Genomic DNA, 12947 nt, shown 5'->3' on the forward strand with positions numbered 1-12947 from the left:
CATTCAAATTCCATAATGTGTAGACCTTCTACTTTAGACTAAACTCAGAAGAGAATTTAGAATTTTAGTCATTCTGAGTGACTTCACTTACTTTAAAAATTAAAAAAAAAAAAAAAAAAAAGGACACTGGTTACCAGGTGCCTTGGACAAATATATCAAGAGAATCAAGGGAAAAAATGTAATATACTATATATCTAAGCAGAAAAACTCCTCAAAATATCATCTAATACATAAAACTGATTATTTTCTCCCTCTAGCAAAGAGATAACAGCTAATTATGGAAAGTTCAACTGTGTTAACAGTGACTTACAGCATCCTCATGAAATTGAGTTGTAGAGTTCTGCTCCTGAACTGCAAGAGACCTAGCCTTTTTTCCTCAACCCTTAAAAAATCTTTTTGTGATGAATGCTAAACATTTAAATCAACTTCATAATGTCAACAAGGTTATGATGCAAAGGCTTCAGACCTTATTTTGACTTCTTTTCATAGGAGGTGTCAAGCACTTCAGAACAAAGTGCAGGTAGCAGAGCCTTGTTTTTCTCCAGCAGATCCACTACAAAATGCAGAGAGAGTTAAGTTCAGATATTAACATATTAACTTCTAAAATTGACAGCCAAATACTTTACACAGTGACATTTAAGTACTAACAATGTTTCTTCAGGCATGAATACGTGCATGCTTCAACCAGGTACAGCAATTCAGCAATGGTGTCCTCCACAATTTCTCACTTACAAACTACAGAATGCAAAAAGGGACTAGAATAAAATAGTGTATTTTTACTTAATATTAAATATGCCATGCATACTTAATATTTTAAACAGTGATGCACTACTATCTGCTACACTACGTGCTCTCAGCTTCTTCATTTAAGTTATTTTTAATTTGACATTTCCTCAACTACCTCACTTCTACACCTATTTACATCAGTTCTGGTGACAATTGAATTGGTTGTATTTTTTCACGCAGATTCCAACTTACTTTTCCTGTATCTAAAGTTCTGATATTAATCACATCTCTACTTCTCTCAATGCTAATCACTATTCTAAGTATCAGTATTTACACTGACATCCCGATACCATTTTTTTAATCTTCATGTTACTTTTGAATGTGATACTGCTGTCCCTTCTTGCCTCATAAGAGAAGGGGTAGGGCTACTTTGCTCTTTAAGTTCTTATTCAGCCATCTTAACCACACCACAGGTGTTACTTCCAGTATTGCTCCCTTTCTTCCAGAACCCATCCTATATATTCAGCCCAGTCCCAGCTTGTCTATGACCAGCCTCAAAAGAGGAGATCCAGAAGAATCCTGTACTAAATTAATTACATGAACAATATTTTATTTCCTTTGGATTGTTTTAACAAAATGTCAAAAAAAACTTACAAGCCAAATTCATTGCCATAACTAAACCTAACGCAGCCATTTTTCTCCTCAGTACCATATAATCCAGCATAATGACATTACTACAACATTTTTATGTAAGAACTCCAAGCATTGTTTTTCCTTTTCCTCCACTCAAAAAGCATGCTAGAAACATCAAGCGCAACAGGAAATATTAGAGGTTGATTAACCTAAATTAGTCATTAGTAATTGTAAAGAGAGTTATACTTGAGAGCATTATAATCAGCATTAGATGGAGTAACTGCCATTGCCATTAAATGGAATTAAGCATTCAACAACTCTAAGTTAAGCTGCAAAGATAGGAAGAGTGTTTCTATGATGTCAGTCACACTGATAACACTCCATCAAGTAACAAGAACTGGGAAGAGCTAAGCTTGATGGAGAAGGGATGGTAATGTGTTTCCTGTGGATTTAATGAAAAATTCCCGTTAAACCCAGTGAAGGATCTCATTTGGAAAAAATAGAAACAAACTTTCTGTTTGTGAGTGTGAAAACTTTTTTCACTTATGTGTATACATTTAAGAGTGAAAGCTGACACGCAGCTGTACAAAAACATGCCAGCGGCTGATGTGCAGTAAAAGCAGAGCCACACTGTAATTATTTAGTAGTCACTGTGAGCATTTCCATGCTCCTTTTGGTGTGTTTGTACAGAAGCTGCAATATCACCACTTCCTGCTTTAACTACCCAGTTGTAGCAACAGTGACTAAGGAAGCTGTTATTTCTGTCATGCTTTTGTTAACCGGGGGCATTAGCTAATAAGCCAATTTAATATTATTTTTTATAGCTTTCTATAGTCAATAGTTGAAGATCCAGTTTGCCAGACAGATAACATCTTGATAAATGTACAAACTGAGCCTTAATATAGTCAAGATGAAATGGCATGTATCTGCCACTTGAATACCACATTTATTAAACTGTTCAAATATCTATGGCTGAGGGAAAAAGTTATTTTGAAAAGAGAGGCTTTTATTTCTGTAAATAGCAATTCTAGTCATTTTTTATTACTATTTGAAAATTCCAGGGTGCTTGTTCTGCTTGACTGCCCTGCTTCCTTTTACACTGCTTTTTCTGCTTACAAAATGTAATTCCAAATAAACTGTAAGAAAATACTGTTTATATCTCTGTATAGTCTACTGCTTTCAACTTCAATAGATTTTGATCAATCTGCGTATTATGAACCAAAGGTTTTGTCCTTTGTTTCCAGTCACATTTAGATGAAATATCATCAGCTGTGTGAATATTTGTTTCTTTCTTTTTTGTCTCTGTTAGATTCCTTTTCCCCCTCCAGCAGTGAATAAACTCTTTACCTGTAAATACATAAAGCAAATTCAGATTAAAGTGCACTGCTGCTTTCAATCTAAAAAGCTCAAGACATTTTGCGATTGGAATATGAGGGGGTATCATTAACTCTTTGTCTTAAAATTTCATGCCCCATTTATGATCAGAGATACCCCAGAGATCACTCAGCCTAAATGAGATGGTGCTGTTGACGGTGTCGGGATGCTTCTTGATTTTTAGAACTCACTTTCTACAGTAATCCACTAAAGCCCACATTTGTTACATCTCCAAAGCATGCCTTAAAGCTTGTCTTTCTTCTCTAAGGGCACCAAATAAAATGAAGCTTTCCTTTTCTTACCTGGGCTCTTAGCCAAAATTTAGAGGCAAACTGGTGGTTTCTGTTACCAAGGAGAAACTGTTGATGGTATCAGACATCTGTGAAGTAGTTCTATTTCCTTTAAAACAGTGTACAAAGTCCTGATTTTCCTGAAAACATCAAAAAATCTCTAAAGGCAGTTTCCTACAGTTTATAAATCCCAAACTATTAACCAACCAGTAAATGGCCAAAAAGCCCATCACATACACGCCATTTTTAATTGTTTTATTTCAGGGCCATACTGCTAGCTCTCCTGTGGTTGCAACTGGCACTTTCTTGATCTCTCCAGCACTCTAAAGTGTTTTTTTGTTGTTGTTTTTTGATGTTTTATTAAAAAAAAAAAAAAAAAAAAAAGGCTATTTCTCACACTATTCCCCTCAAGAATAGTATTATCTACAGAAACTGTTCCATGCACTTGTGTCCATGAATTAAGGTTGCCAGTTTTCTGCAGTTTTTGGTATATATACAAGAACAGTTTCTTATGTCCACCCCAAGGAGTAGCAGACACTACACTTCCTTTCATTGGGATTTCACTCAATCTCTATAAATACATTTCTAAAAGATATTTTTTTTTTTAATAAAAGGATGGCAATGTTATTTGACATGTGAATTTCCTCTGGCCTAAAGCAATTTGCATTTTAGACACAAAGAGAAGGAGTAGTTGTAGCATTTACCTATCATAAACATCAGAAACTTCATACACTACCATTAAGGCTGTATGTTCACTGAATCCACAGTTGAGAATAATTTATATATAATTTACAACTTTGTCCCCTTATAACTTTTATCTCATATTTTGAGAACACAAATAGTTTCCTCAAACTTTCTAGAGATAACATTTAAATTCACTAATTTTACATTATCACTTCTAGTATGTTTAATGAACACTTTTTTATCCAATGACATTTAATTTTGAGATACTTCATAATCTTTAAATATATGCTTCCAATAAACACATCTCTTCCAGCTCATCACACCTGGATGAAACAGAAATTATAGCACTATAACTAAACTACATCTTGCTAATGCCTAGCTACTTGCAGCAATAGCCTCTATCACCATTAGTCAGCTGAACATATGTTTCATCCATTTAAACTATACTTATTTTCTGCAGTAAATGTCAGATAAGAAGAGGTTTTGGAGTCTTGGTCAGACAATCAAAGACCTGCAGCTACTCATGAAATACATAGATACATTACCCTTGGAAAACACTTCAGCCAATTCATCGCATCAAGGGAGAGAAATCAAGATCAGTTATACAAATTTTGCTTCTTCAACTTGGAACCAAAGTACCCTAAGAAATACAGTGAAAAAGTGATGAACACAGCATTTGATTAGGTATTACTTAACATACAACAAAGCTAAGTGTGACTTCACTGAATCATTGATCACTTGACTCAGCGGGTCCTCTTACCACTTTCTCTAAGGCATGTAGCACTGTTGTAAGACTATAATTAGGTACATGGATATTATCACATTTCTAATTCTAAAATGAGTTTAGTTTTTGATAAAGAATAATGTATCAAGCAGAGCAGCATAGGCAGAAATACATGGACAGCGGAAGCAGGGACATGTATACTAGGAATATTATAACCAGGTGCGTAGGAATGTGATCAGGAAAGCTAAGGCACAGTTGGAGCTGAATTCAGCAAGGAACTTGAAGAATAATAAGAAAGGTTTCTTTCAGGTACATTGGTCAGAAAAGAAAAAATAAAGAAAGAGTCTACATTTTGTCAATAGTTTTGCCACTGAGGTCTACCTCTGTAGCTTCTAAAGGAAACCATCCAAACAGTAAGAGTTGTGTCCATATCCAAGTGAACCTTCATTGCATTTCTCAGTTTAGGTGCAGACACAGGGAACAGTGTGCCTCCTTGTAAGCAGCCAGATGCAGGAAAGTGAAAGAATGGGGATTTCTCTCTGCATTAAAAGCAGTTGATCAGAATCATTCTATCTTTACAAATGTCTCCCCATGTGAAACCAGACAGTTTTCTATTGATCCTATAGCATTGCATTGTCAGCTGCAACATTGACTGAATGACATGACTTGACTAAACTCAAGCCTGAACACTCTAGTATGTACATGTATGTCCCACTGGCAGTGTGCTTACGGGACCACTGTACTTTAGACAATCCTCTGCATTCCCATAGATGCTAAAATTTGTAGGAAAGAGAAATGAGCGTCATATAAAAAGTGCCAAGGGCAGGCTGCTTTTGATTTACTCCTCTCCTCATCTTCCTTTCTGACTCCTCTCTGGATAACAGCTGCAGTCCCAGATGATGTACTATTGGTGCTGTGCTTAACAGTGCACTCTCAAATGCTCTGAAACAACGGGAGAGCTGTTTGCGGCGATTGTGAACAGATGATCCAAGGCAGAATCCTCACTCATGAGGCCACCAGTGCAAAATAGACAAATGAACCATGTGCCCATTCAGTTCTTACTTTCGTTTATGTTTATACTTTACTTTCTTGATGTTTATTTTGTGTTCTGATGCTGCCACATGCAGGCGTAAGATGGCTACGATATACAGGGACTTCTCTCCTGACTAATTACCCCCTTGCTTGTTCTGGTTCTTTCTTCACAAATTCTCTATGCTCCCTTATTAACAGATTATAAAATACACATATGTATACATATAAATTCAGTGCAAGCTGCAGCAAGCTGCACTAATAAATAAAACTTTTTGAAGTCCCCAGAAAAAGAGATTTGATAAACGTTTTGTCACAGAAGTACTAAACAGCATTAGGTACCCATTTTTCCTTTGAGTCTGAACAAAATAGTTCTAAACATTATGATTAGACAAGATATTTTCCAGTACAACTTACCAGCTACCTGAATAATCAGAGAAGGCAGAAAAAAGAACTGTTTGCCTGCAGCCTGACCTTTCACTCAGAGAAACCAGAACGAGTCCTGCATATTAAGACTATTTCAGCTCTGAATCAACTCTGTTTTTAATGTATATTATTGAACAAAGAAGAGTAGCCCTTTGTTTTTAGGGTTTCAGTTTTGTTAAAGGATCTTTGCTGATATAGAAAAATCTGGACAGGAAACCTGTTTGGTATTTTTCCATTTGAAGTCAGTGCCTTCTGTGTAGTCCTAGCTTTAGAACTCTCCTCAGTAGATTAGTGGTACCACATCATCATTCTCACTTAACCTCAGTTTCCATTGTCTTTCTGTTTCAGTTCAGAGAACACAAGAGCCTTGGAGTTTTATGGTCTAAATAAGCTTTACACAAAAATGGAATTCATGGCCAATAACTTCCTAAGTAGCTTGAATTCCAGAAGCAAAGGAAAATGTTTTATATTTCTTTCTAATCTGAGCTTTTTTTTTTTTTTTTAATAAAAAGGTTCTCCATTCCTATCAAAAAAAGTGTTTGTCCAAGCAGTATTTCTCATTAAAAAAAAAAAAAAGAACCGTTCAGCCTGAAACCTATCTACACAGCCCAGTATTTTTGATTCACTTTAATTCTAAGTGAGTAGATTCCATGTAGTTTAATCACTCAAAGAATGAGAGTGATCTACTTTAATAAAAAGCTTCAAAACTATGTCTTAGAGATTAGAAACAAATTCTTTACTATGAAGGTGGTGAAGCACTGTAACAGGTTGCTCAGAGAAGCTGTGGATGCCCCATCCCTAGAGGTGTTCAAGGCCGGGCTGGATGGGGCTTTGGGCAACCTGGTCTGGTTGGAGGTGTCCCTGCCCATGGCAGGGGGGCTGGAACCAGGTGATCTTTATGGTCGCTTCCAACCCAAACCATTTTGTGATTCTTGATGCAGGAAATGGATGCTATTCTTTCAAGTTCTTTTAAGTTTATAAAAATATGCTTTAAAAATTATCCAACACACCATACACAAGTCATCTGAGATATTTATGTAGTATATTCTTACTTGCGCATTCTTACTAGCTTCCTACCAATCTACCCTATCTCACAACATCCACTTAATATGGTTTACTTTAGGAAGTTAATTAGCAGCTACATACTTGTGCAGATGCCTAATCGTAAAACATACATTTCTACTATCGATGTCTGCTAACAGTTTTTCTGCACTAAGGCCTGAACGAATCACCTTTCTGGTTAACTTATGGCGTAGCTTCAATATATCCATGAAAATAACTACTTCCCTGCTTATCTTGTGTTAAGGGATGTAACCAAGTTTTAGTTCAACTGAAAGGTCAACAAAGAGTAGGCCTGACCTGACGACAGTCACCTGGCCTGTTGGAGCTTGGGAACTTAAGATATTCATTTATGTGAAGCAACTTAAACCAAGTCTACCCCCAGATATAAGTTATTCTAGCTTAAGGCTTTTATTTTTCCCACAAAAAATTCTTTCATTTTTCATGGAATAATGCAATATTCATTTGGCTACAGTAAGAGAGACTGTTACCCACTAGCAATAGCATTCACATAAGAAAAAGGGTAAGGCAGGAACCACCTAGACAATTTCATATCTCAGTAGTAATTGAAGATACTCTTATCTACTATAAAAAAATACTTCACAAGATGAGAATGAGTCATCTTCCCCAAATTTTCCTATATGCTTGTAGATCACGTTCTTAACAAATATGGTTTTGATTTGCATAGGAAAGAATTCGAGACCAGACATCTCCCATTATATCCCAGTGGCTCTAAGATTTACCTGTATTTACTGTAATGAGCTTTCTCCTGTTGCACTTGGAAGGTCAATTAATCTGACTTTAAGCAAAGATCCATGAACAAACTTCAGTCCTGAATCCCAAGGAGGTGCAGGTAATATCTCCTGATTTAGACAGGCACCGTGATAAGCTATTTCTATTTTAAAAATCTCATGCTCCAAATTTGCTTTTGAGAAGTTTCTTTAGATACACATAACTGATTCTAGTTTCCTGAGATTTGCGTGACAGAAAGAAGAAAAATTTTGCAGTTATGGTGACCAAAGTAAGGTGGCACTATGTTAAAAGCCTTTTTCTCAACTCTGTATTTAGTATTTCTTACTCCCTAGACAAAAATGTGTAAGTTATTAAAACGTATAAAACTCCTTTCAGACTTGAAAATATACATTGCTTACTCCACAAAGAAAAAAATAAAAATTCTACACATGAATTTCCCAAAGACTTAGGACAACTGAAACAGAATTTTACTTACTTTACCTAACATCACTTGCAGTCCTTTTGCTAACATCACTTGCAGTCCTTTTGCACTATTGACATCAATAAGCTTATCCCAATGAAGGGACAGAATAATAGAGTAGAATTAGAATTTTAAAGCAGGCATTGCAACATATTGCAGAAGCGTTATGTGAGAAACCACTTAAATTTATGAAATGCTTTTGACAGAAGAGGGTTTTCTTTCACTTCACTTAAGTTACTACAGCTTTCCGAAAGCACCAGTAGTCCAAAAACTAGAAATATATGAGGAACTATTATACACCATATTTCTGCATCTGCTGGCGTCAACATCTGATTTTTGTTTCTAAACTGAATTTGTTTGTAACAGCGACTCATTAAGACCAAATCAGAAACTACAAAACAGAATTACAGTACTTGCTTAGCTTGTTTTAAAGCAAAATTCTAAATCTGAAAGGATAAGCAAAAATCTGTCAGCTCTGTTCAATAGTTGGAGCTTTTTTTTTTTTTTTCAGACACTGTAACTGCTATAACAAATTCCTAAAACTGACTGCTTAACAACCACTAACCTCCTTAAACTGAAAATATACTTGTTTTGAAAAAAAAAAAAAAAAAACATTTCCTGCTATTAACTCATCATTATTTACTTTTTTTTTTCCCCTTACAGAGGAAAGTTGCTGCAGGTCAGATAAAGATCATAGCACTCATTAAATATGGTTGATGGTGACATCATTACCATATTCAGGATCAAAATTTCAATCACTTGCATTACACTAAGCATTGTCCTAAGGAGTAGCAGCCTTTCATGTCAGCACATCAAAAGGCAATATTTTCATTCCATGCTGTCTGTCCCAAAGACTTAACCACTGGCAACTTTTGGGACAGTAGTACAGCACATCATTAACATAGTTAAAAGTCCTTATCTGTTGCACTCAGTGCAGCCCTTGGAGAGTTCCTGACGAACTATACATCAAAATCTTGTTCTCGCTCTTCCTATGCAGCATCAGAATAGCACCTAACTCAGCATTAATATAGAAAGCACCATGCTCACAATTCATGGCCAGGGCAGAGGAGGTTAATTTGAAATTAGCAAACCAATCTACCTTACCTAGGGATAAATATCTGATGTTCCTAGAATAAGAAATTGTTCTGCATTAATCTTGACACATCATTGCATCTCAATATTTTACTTCTATGTAAATGAATCATCAGAGACGGAAATCTGTCTTAACACTGAATAACTAGTTTGCTATTTCTAGATTGCTTTATGAAAAATAACTAATTGATCACAATTTAAGAAGATAACATGCCAGTTTTTAACATCAGTGCATTACTTCTGCTCATAAACTAAAACAGTATACTTGTTTTCCATCCAAATTTTGGGCTAATTTTTTTTTTTTAAGTACTTAGTAATTTAACCACATATTATATTCTCAGAAACATTTCAAGAAAAGAACAAAACCAAAATTTTTACAAATCTCTCCCATTTATCCATGTGATCTCACCGTGTGCTCATTTCTGAGTTTTCTTCTCAGATACAGCTGAAGTGCATCTAGTTTTGATTATCTAAGACAACATGCCTTTTAAACCAATATGGGGTTACAATTAATAGAGATGTGGTGGGTTAGCCTTGGTGAGTCATCCATCCACTCCCTTCTCACCATGACAAGGGGATATAACTCACAGGTTGATATAAAGACCAGGTGAAAATTTACCAGTTACCGTCACAGGCAAAACGACTCAACCTGGAAAAAAAAATAGTGCTAATTAAAATAGTGTTGTGTAGTCAAAAACAAACTCAAAAACATTAGAACAACACTCCACCACCAAGGCTCAATTTCACTCCTCCATTTCTGTCTCCTCTACTTCCCTCCTCTCCAAGCAGAACAGCCAGATGCAGAAGGGGGGTTTATGGTCAATCTGCAGTAGCTCCTCTCTTTGTCCTCCTTCCTCCCCACACTTTTCTCCTTCTTCCAGTGTGGATCACAGCATAGGCTGCTGAGCGCATATGTGCTCCAGCATAGTCCACAGGCTGCAGGGAAATACCTGCCTTGCTGCAGTCTCCTTCACAGGCTGCTCTTTCTTATCTAACTTTGGTGCTCACAGAGTTGTTTCTCTTGCCTTTTTTTTTTTTTTTTTTTTTTCTTCTTCTTAAATACGCTTCCCCTCAGTGTGATAGGCTCAGCTGTGCCCTGCAGTGGGGACTCTGGAGCTGGCAGGAACCACTTGGAAGCTGTGTGGGCCAGCCCCCATCTTCCCTCACACAGCTGCCCCTGAAGCCTCCACCCACCACCAGCAGAAGGGGGAAAAACGGGACTGCTCTCACTTTCCTCACAAGGAAGTTTGGTTTACCTCTTACCATCTAGGAATATAATTCAAGGTTACAGTCAGGGAAAAAGTACTTTACTCTCACTTCTGTTGTGTCACTCCACCAGCAAGCTGTACATAGTTTTCGTATCATGGATGAAACAGGAACAATTATGTTACAATCCATTTGCTGTTACCTCTTTTGCTCTTATGTGAAAAATCTAAATACTTAAACACAACATATTGTCCTTACACTGCAAGCATGGGATGAAAATTATCCACGCTGTGAAACTCAGGATGTACATTGCCAAACAAGGATTGCATGTAGTTTCAGAGCTTCCTTTCTTTCACCACACCAGAACACTTCCAGTAAACCAAATAAATAAATAAGCACATTGTCATGAAGAACACCCTCCTTTTAAATTAATTTGTTAAATTATTTAGTGCAGTAACTGCTTAATAAATTACATTCTGTCATCCATATTGTTCCATAGTATAGATACTTTCTCTATTTCATTTCAAATACAGTTATAACTGTCTTGCCTTACCAGACAGGCTTCAAACACCTTTCCCCAGTGTCCTGGTGCTCTGGTGTAATTTAATAATAACGATTGGTGTGGCAGTGTGCGGGAGCTCTGCACCAACTCTTGGCAGTCTGCAAGATCTCACACCTACCATGGTGTCCACTTTGCAGACACATCACTCCAAAAAGACTGTGGTGATCCAGACAAAGGGCCTGCCCAGAGATACGGCTGTTCAGGCCTCTGGCTGCAGGGAGTGCCTGAGCCTGCTGCTGCCAGGGGAGGAGGGCAGCTGGGAGACCCCCTGTTCTCAGGTGGAAGGCCTGCTTACCATGGTGGCTGAGCTCTCTTCTCGGTGACATCTAATGATAGGACAAGGGGCAAAGGTGCAAGCTGGGATATAGAAGGTTCTGCTTAAATATGAGGTGAAACTTTTTCATGGTGAGGGTAACAGAACACTGGAACAGGCTGCCCAGGACAGTTTTGGAGTCTCCTTCTCTGGAGATATGCAAACCCTGCCTGAGACATTCCTGTGTGACATGATCTAGGTGTTCCTGCTCCAGCAGGGGGATTGGACTAGATGATCTCTTGAGGTCCCATCCAATCCCTAACATTCTGTGATTCTATGATTAGAGTCCTGTACCCCATTAGGCTACTGCAGAGGAAATGCAGATGGTCAGCCTGACTTCCAGACAGAAGTTTACCAGCAAACACAGTAGTGATGATTTAGCTTTTTCACTATACCCATCTTCACACATATTCACTTTTCATATACATGAGTACAAAAAGGGCCCCTCAACTGACTGTAATAGATTGACTTCATAGTCAGTTTTGTTCGCTGTCATAATAATCCATGTACATGTTCAGAGCTCTTTCTCTGCAAGACTAATTAAATAGCCATTTTCCTGCAGCTGTGTACTTAAGGTAACATAACTGAGTTTATATGCAGTAGCTTGGTAACTCAGGTATCTAGCTAAGAGTTTAGAAACAGGCAGTTGGGAAAATACGATGTTAGTATTCTGTTTTTATAGTATTAACAGTATAATAAGAAAATTGAGATCATGCATACATCTAAAAACACAGGGTGGCAGACCAGCAGCTAAGGATGGACAACTTTTTCAATTATTAATCTACAAATAACATAGCCTGGGATGAGCTGAAGCAGTTTCAAAACAAAAACAAACAAACAAATAATGTATTTAGTAGACGAAACTCAGAGGAACAAATGTTCTTTCTTTCCCACACTCTTCTGTAAGAGATACCTATCACCTATCCAGGTCCAGTTACTACCCTGCCAACCAGAATATGAACTCCCACTTACCAACAGGCTGCCTGCAAAACCCAGGGAAATGGTGTTTGTAGAACAGATTTTTCACATGCTCTGCTTTTACTTTATGCAGTTGATTTACACAGATCCCCAACTTTAGTCTAGGAGCAAGAATGTTAAACAGGTAAACTGCTGTTGGAAGTACCATATTTTTTCTTTTTAAATTCCTGTGGACACAAGCACCAGTCAAAATATTTGTGACCAACATGCTGCCCACAGAGATAGACTGCAGAAACATCAGCAGTGATACAAGTGTTGAACAGAAACTGGAATCCAGTTTTCCAGCCTCTTTTGAGTTCTGAATATCAGTGTCTTCCTCAGATTAAATCTGAATCTAAGGTCTGAGTTCTCATCTTTAGGTGAAGATCCTAACATAAGACCAATTAAGGACATCCTGTGCAGCAGCTGTGTTCTGTGTTTCCAGTTGAATCTGTCCCTATCTGCAAAAATGCCAAGTATTCCTGGAAGACAGAGCAATTCCTCGGGACTGTAGGTTCCACTGCCAGTCATTTCTCCAGTGTTGTTTTTCTCACATGAAGCATAACATTGTCACAGAAGAGATCAAAAGTGCTTTTTCTATAATACCTTGTAATCGGAGGCTGAGAAGCAGAAGGGTGAATCAGAGTTGAGTCTTCCAC

At 37.3% G+C, this 12947-nt stretch overlaps 1 long non-coding RNA gene across 3 annotated transcripts; it reads right to left on the reverse strand.

Annotated features, from left to right (window-relative positions):
- Positions 1 to 253: 253 nt before the first annotated feature.
- Positions 254 to 10272, reverse strand: LOC311430708. 3 transcript variants are annotated; one of them, XR_014688959.1, is made up of 5 exons: positions 10205 to 10272; positions 9660 to 9899; positions 4253 to 4347; positions 3036 to 3163; positions 254 to 553 (listed from the first exon to the last, which is right to left on the reverse strand). It is a non-coding gene; the product is annotated as an uncharacterized lncRNA (long non-coding RNA). The 3 variants fall into 3 exon arrangements; XR_014688960.1 differs by lacking the exon at positions 254 to 553 and adding an exon at positions 1402 to 2706 and having other exon boundaries at positions 9870 to 9899; XR_014688961.1 differs by lacking the exon at positions 254 to 553 and adding an exon at positions 1402 to 2706.
- Positions 10273 to 12947: the final 2675 nt, after the last annotated feature.

The sequence above is a fragment of the Aythya ferina genome, assembly GCF_964211825.1.
Source record: "Aythya ferina genome assembly, chromosome: 2".
Classification (NCBI taxonomy): domain Eukaryota; kingdom Metazoa; phylum Chordata; class Aves; order Anseriformes; family Anatidae; genus Aythya; species Aythya ferina.